Source organism: Ammodytes marinus, assembly GCF_949987685.1.
Source record: "Ammodytes marinus genome assembly, chromosome: 4".
NCBI classification, from domain to species: domain Eukaryota; kingdom Metazoa; phylum Chordata; class Actinopteri; order Uranoscopiformes; family Ammodytidae; genus Ammodytes; species Ammodytes marinus.
This window is the reverse complement of record NC_137233.1, coordinates 15,166,242-15,174,101: the sequence shown is the minus strand read 5'-3', so window position 1 is coordinate 15,174,101 and position 7,860 is coordinate 15,166,242.

Below are 7,860 nucleotides of genomic sequence, written 5' to 3'. Positions count from 1 at the left end.
TTCCCCTCTTCAATACAGTCAAAGAGAATAGCTGAGTCAGTAAAGTCAGCCGGGGCCCAACTTGGCTGCTAGAGAAGGAAGAGAGCAGCAGGGCTAATAATAGCAGTGTCTGTCAACAACACAATCTGGACAAAGCTAACTATTGCGTTGTGTCACAGGGAAATAGGCTGCATAGATCTAGAGTAGGCCTATGCTACAGTATTTCAGGGTAGACTAGACTACTAACCGTTTTATTTTTTAATATTGTGAAGCTAGCCTATTTCACTAGGCTATGATTCAATTTAGCCTATCCATTGAACTCTTTCAAAATCACATCAACAAATACAAGTGCTACATAGTAACTTTATTGTGAGCAACACTAACTTTTTTAGACCTAAATGATTTTCTGAATAAGCATTATTATTTACACACTGTTACACAACAGTAGGCTACCTCAAACAAATAGGCCTAGCCTATATTTGTTATGCTGGTATACCTTACAAGAGAGGCCAGAGAACAATATGCTACAACATTACAATGAAGAAAATTTAGTCACGCACAGTCATCACATACATTTAAACACATTAAACAATTATATTTATTTAAGAAAATAAAAAAATTGTGAATAAGAACACGCAATATCCATACATGAGTGTCTCTGACTTTATCCTATTTTGCATTTCCTTCCTGTACTATGGCGCATAGTTGGCCTAGTAGAAACCAGTTTTAATAAAAGTGCACAATGTGCAACATACACACTTTGAAGAATCCTTATTTGAATTTGTGATGAGAAAAATAAGTTTACTAGGTTTGGTAACAGGGGTCCCACCTTTAATATAATGTCAAGACTACCAATCTTCTCCTGTTGCTTTTTCGCGCCACCTATTTTGCACGCCCTCTTTCATTAAATCTCCAGCACTTTCTTACATCCCTGCGGTCTGAATCCAATTCTATTGGATTTCATCTTTATTTAAACAGGCAAGTTATTGAGAACAAGTTCCTATTTACAATGGCGGCCTGATATTACAATGGCGACCTGATAAGGTTGAGGAATTATTCCTTATTGGTAACACAGATAGAAAGCTATAGATGAAAAATGTATTGACCAAAGACGCAATATCTGACTAAACACTATTGCCACAAGGTTATTTATACAAGATATAAAACAGTTGCTAAAACCTATTGTCACTTTGAGTTTGCCTTTATGTCAAAACAAGGCCCTTGTTTGGATGCCTTTTACACTATTTGTCAAACTGATTTTTGACCACCCACTTCTACAAGGTGTATCTATTATCTAAAATAAAATAAGACGCGTTGGATGTCTTTTTAACAGTATGTTGCCAGAAATGTGAATAGCTGATTTAGTCTGATTATCCAGAACATCTAGCTTTTTGGCTGAATTTTGATTCTGGTGCTTTCTTCTTACAGTGAAAATGTAAGAATAACAGGAGACATGTGGCACATAGAGATTCATAGCTCTTACCCTTGACTAACACATTCTTAATACCAAGAGGAAACCCCTTGTAATATTGGACATAACTTCTTGTAGATAAGTACTACCTTATTTGGTTGTCTGCTTCACAAGAGTCACTGGGGGATGTACTTGCTAATGTCCAACAACAAGCTATTGCAGTAAGAGGACCATGTGATGTTGAGGTCAGAAAAGGTATCCATGTTTTCATATTTTGTTATCTTGTCTCCAACCCCTTTCTGCCACTGTAACTTTGAGAATAAATGACTTGGGGCGACTGTGGCTCAGTTGGTATAGCGGGACGGCTGATGATCAAAGGGTTGGAGCTTCGATCCCTGCCTTGCCACCTGTGTCATGGTTGTTGTGTCCATGGGCAAGACACTTCACCCACTTTGCCTTGTGTGAATGTCGATAGTTAGCCTGCTATCGGTGTGTGAATGGTAACATGGGAAAGGAAAACAGGTATCCCTTGCAAAAAAGTCTCCGGTCTCAATAGGATTTACCTGTAAAAATAAAATAACATATTTTAACAATCTCAATTTTACTAAACTTGTTGTTTTATAGTATGTATCTATATCTATTTCTCTTCATCCTATAATCAAATCCTTTGGTGTGTATAGTTATAGGGCTGGTGCTACTAGGTGGGGTAAATTTCATGTATGTACTTTCCTAGTGGAAGATAGCTCACCCTAGCCTAACCCTAGCACTTCAGGAAATGGGTGGAGGTCACTGTAAATAGCCCAGGGTTAGGGTTGATTTAGGATTATGCAAATCTATTTCTCTTCATCCTATAATCAAATCCTTTGGTGTGTATAGTTGTAGGGCTGATGCTAATAGATGGGGTAAGTTTCATGTATGTAAGACTTTCCAAGTGGGAGATAGCAACTCTAGCCTAACCCTAGCACTTCAGGAAATGAGTGGAGGTCAATGTAAATAGCCCAGGGTTAGGGTTGATTTAGGGTTATGAAAATCTATTTCCCTTCATCCTATAATCAAATCCTTTGGTGTGTATAGTTGTAGGGCTGATGCTATAGGTGGGGTAAGTTTCATGTATGTAAGACTTTCCTAGTGGGAGATAGTGACCCTAGCCTAACCCTAGCACTTCAGGAAATGAGTGGAGGTCACTGTAAATAGCACAGGGTTAGGGTTGACTTAGTGTTATGAAAATCTATTTCTCTTCATCATAATCAAATCCTTTGGTGTGCATAGTTGTAGGACTGATGCTAATAGGTGGCGTAAGCTTCAGTTTTGTTAGTTGAGATCATTAGGCCTATCCAAATAGTCCTTAAGCATGCTTGAGTCCATCCATTGAGTGCCACAATAGGTTTTGGAGCACACTCTCTTAAACTCTGGGGAAAGAGCATTAAAAGGGTAGTAATGATGAGGCTAAGTCATCCTCTCATTCTAAACATACTGGTGCCAGTGCTTTTCCTCAGCCGTGTTTGGACCAGAGAAAATGGTGAGAAAATCCTTATGACAAATGTACTAACTTCACACAAGAGTTTTAATTATACATGGTTAATGTTGTTACATTTGGCATTAATTATTATATATTAATATGCTGTGCTGATCTACACTCCAATTTAACCAATCTGGCCAACTGCTCAAAATGCAACTTCCAAAACAACTCTCCCTTATTTTCTTTCAGGTCAGCAAGTAAACACAAGAGCATGATCGAAGAGTAGGCTACAAGAAAGTGTTTGAGATGGTCGACAAAGAGCGAAATGGAGAGGTGAAGGGTGAAGACACAGGAACTGGAGAGACTGATGAGTTTAATGGGAATCAATCCTACAAAGAGAGTGCTCCAACCCAGTCTCAAAGTGAAATGTGTAATAGCTACGTTTTAGAGCTCAGCTAGATGGCCAAAGATGTGGACAAAGATGGTAAATATTAACCTGCAAATTAATGACTGTAAACCTCATAATATGGAAACAAAATACATTTCATAGACTTCAACTTTACTTGGTATATAAATTGAAAAAATGCAATCCAGTTCAACCGTCTTGCCATTAATGGTGTCTTCTTGAAGGAAACCATTCTACTTTTATTTTGGTTAGGATACTGGGTCATGAGCAATGCATTTAAATTCCTTTAATCAATGCCCTGCTTAGCTGTACCTGGAGGGCAGGATGGATGTAGAAGCTTTATCAGTTTAAAGTTCATTCCAGTTAGTAATTAAGGTGCTTGATTAGGTTTTGTAATGATAGCCTGTACGTTCAGATTAGCTAATGTCTTGCCTTTAACATTAGCAAAAAGTGCTTTAAGGTAGATAAAATGGATGTTTTCCACTTGCTCTGATAAGGTTAAAATAAATTAATCTTAAAACAATCTTGAAGTTACCTTTGAGAATTAGTCAACTCTGGATTTTAAGTGGAAATCTAGATAGATTAAGTCTTTATAAAGCAAACTGCACACAAAGAAAAATACATTTCACAGCAGAATTCAGTTTTGAGTGTATCACAAATAACACTAGGTGTCAGTGTTTCCCTATGTGACTTATGTATAGCACACTTTGAAGCATCCTTTTTTGAATTTGTGATGAGTAAAATAAGTTAACTATGATTCTGTATGGGCCACACCTCTAATATAATTTCAAGACTTTTTGAATGCTCAGAGATGTAATTTACCAATTCCTTTCCTGTTTCTCCTGCTTCTCCCTGAACTGAAAAAGGGGGAAAGATCCATTTAGTTTTATTAATTTTATTATATAATGTAGATGGCAACGGTGTAGTACTGTATAATAAATACATTGGGATTAATGCAGACTCAGTTCTATCTTTAAAACATTGCTAAATCTCTGCAGGCTCAGCCATACACATGATTATTTTTTCCCAATTTGTACTTTGAAAAAGTAAGTTGAAATATTTTGGTTGTTATTTAAACCAAAGAATGTGGAAGATTTTCTCTAATGCTAAAATATAGCTTTGTAAAATTTTCTTTGTAAAACCAAACTTTTAATGAAAGGAAGACCAAATAGAGTATGTTGGCATGCAGATAACTGTGGTAAGATTATTGTAGTCAAAGCTATCAGGTTTAAAAAATATATATTTAATTTTTTCCTATAAATAAACCAGTCTGTGTACCCTCCGTCCGCATATCAAAATAACAAAGTTACTTAGTCAGTATGCTGCATCAGATAATAATGTTTTGTTTAAACTGATTATTTCTGTCACATTTCAGGTAGAGGGATATATAACTGAACTACAAATGTATTTGCCAAAGAGGCCAAGGGCTACATCGAATGGAACACGCTCGAGAAAGGATACCAGGAGAAAATAAAAACATAAACTTTTAATATACATTTAACTTTTATAAGTGTATCACTGTAAGTTGCAAGTAATTTTAACTTTTTTTTTTTAAACTTTTATTTTAGTGGTTTTATGTTTTTTTTTACATATGGAAAAAAAAATAAAATAAAAACAGAATAAGTAAACACATACAATACACAACAGGATACATCTTTTGGCAATAACCATGCCATAAACCATGATTACGCGTGCACTGTGGTCCAATTTTTCCAGGGCTGTGGAATGTCCGAACAGGGCGGTTTCCGGATCAGGAGTTAAAGACACATTTAAAACCATTGAAATACAAGACACCAAAAGTTGTAAAGATTTGGGCATTCCCAGAAGTGGTGAGCAAGTGTACCCTCGGCAATCTTACATAATTATTACTTTTGATCAAATTAAAAGTCCATACAAATTAAATATAAAACTCTGTCATCAAGTTTCATTTATGAGTGGGATTCATTTCCAGATATGTGCTGGTGAAAGTGGGGGAACCACTTAATGAGATTGAAGCAGAGCTGATAATGAAGAAGGCGGAGAATGATGGAGATGGAACCTTTGATCATGAAGGTACACGGATGTATGTTCATGTCCTATGACAAGCCATAACTAACCTACTAAATGTAGATCGAAAGTTATCCACACGATAATAAACATTTTTATCAGTAGGGGAGAGTGGGGTAAAGTGAGACACTTTTTACATTTGCTCCCCTCTAAGCAGCTGAAAAGATTTCTCAGTAAAATGTACACATTTCCCATTAATTCAGGATGTTTCCTAGAAATGGAAATTATTAGAATGTATTCAGGACGAAGGGCAGTGAAAATTTGATTGTTTAAAAGAAAGTTGTCTTGTGTCTCACTTTACCCCAGCTTAGGGGTAAACTGAGACAGACCAGAGAAATCAAGAGGGCAAACTGATCCACTTACTTTATCCACTCTGAAACTACCATAACAACACATGTTGTAACAGTTAGAATCCTGACAGCTAGCTTGACAACCACATATTCCAGAACTAATGTCGGACTAGTAACAGAATCATGGGGTTTGGTCAATAAAGCAAATGTTTTTTCTAAACACTCAAAAAGTAACTCTGATCAAATATAACATATAATTTATAATGTTTTAATTAACATTCAAATGATAGAACGAGCCAGTTAGATTAAAACACAGTCTGGGGGTCAGAACACAGGACCCTAACAGCCTCCACACACATCCTTCGTCTACTTCAGGAGCGCGTCACTGTCCGTTACTGCTGCCTCTCTCGCGCTTTTTTCGGACACACATGGAACGTCTCAGGTTGCTGATGCTGCTGCTCCTAAAACTACCCTAAAACTGCTCCTACACCCCCCCCTGTGAATCCATGCGAACCAAAACCCAACCGTCACGGACAGACAGTTTGTTTTGGTGCTCGGGGCTGTAGTGCGCACAAGCTCTTCCTCTCGCCAAAGACGTCACAGAAACGTCACTGGTGAGTGGAATTTTGAAGCTCGGTCCCGCGAAATTGACAATGTTGAAAAAATACACGGGGATATAATGGAACCCAAAGGATATTATGGTAGATGAGGTAGGGTTGAAAATCGGCGAATTTTCCCTTTAACTGTCTTACCTCTGCACTACTATCTTATGTGGATGTCTGGGCTTTATGTATTTTATTTTTGTTATTGTTATTTTACCTTCATTTACCTACTGAATGCACTATGTACAGCACTTTGGACAAATGTGCTTTTATAAATACATTTTACTTACTTACTTACTTACTTACTTACTTACTTACTTACTTATTTACTTACTTACTTACTTACTTACTTACTTACTTACTTACTTACTTACTTACTTACTTACTTACTTACTTACTTACTTATAACTCTGCCCAGGCCCTTTGGCACAAATCACCCCAACCCCAGAATTTTGGATAATTAGCATGATGGAGCAGTTTAGGGCTGACATTGTGATAACTGTATAGACTCAAAGTGTAGCATACTAAAGCACTAAAACATGTGTCAAATCTATATTTGTTCAGACACAATAATCAAAAAACCTTGATCATGGAAATTTTACTTTGAAAGGCAAAAAACAGTTTTTTCTTATTCCATGTGTCTCCCTTCTTTACAGGATGAGTCAAATGGATGTCTCTTCTTAAATATGGTCACATTTCCAATTACTTCTATGGTTTTCTAGAAACAAGGGGTGGCACTACTTCCCCACTGGCTCATTCCCCTCACTCTCCCCTACTGCTCCCCAGTCACAAGATAAATCAATTAAGTTTTTAGAAAAGGTAAATTATAAATATTGCAAATGTAATTAAATGTTATAAACACAGAGATGCAAACTTGTTTGCCGATGTTATAGCTAGTTTACAGTAATCTGTCAACTACTGTCTTGCATTGCATTAGGGAACAAAATTACAAAAATATATTATTACCAAATCGGGTTTCTGTAAAAAGGAATTGCATTTGTCAACACGTGGGTTCTTTATCAGTCAAATGTCCAAATACAAAAAAACAATATAAGACATTTATATTGAAAATATGAAGGAAAACAGTTAGCCTATTATATAACTGATAAACACATATTATGCTGCTTACTACTGATTTGGACTCTTTCAGAATTTGTCATGGTGACTGGCCACTTGTTCAAAATGAACTGAAGAACTTGTGGATTCCCAGCAGCTGTTACAATCAAACACATACCATGGTTTTTTCTTTTCCAACACATTTCTAGTTGTAGCCTGCTGGCCTACAAATGCACATATGCAATCACATGGGTGGCTTGTGAATAACTGTAGCCTACAAATACTTCACAATGAAGTAAGATGAGAACGTTTTGTCAGATTTGTCCTCATAGACAAATTCGGGTCCTTGAGGGTTGAAGAAAATAAATCATAGGGTTAATTTCCCTCAGACCTGCCACCCGGATGCAGTTATTCGTTATTCACATGGAGCATCTGTTGTGCAGCCGATACGTCCATGGTGAGCGGAGCAGTTAAATCCCATTCTGCAAAGCCAAATAGACTGCTGAGGGACCCAACCGCGTCTATCACCTCGAAGCCATTAGACCAATCGCAGGGCAAAGGGGGCGGGAGTTGCCGCACTCATCTCTGTTTGCAGCATCCCTGGAGCAGCA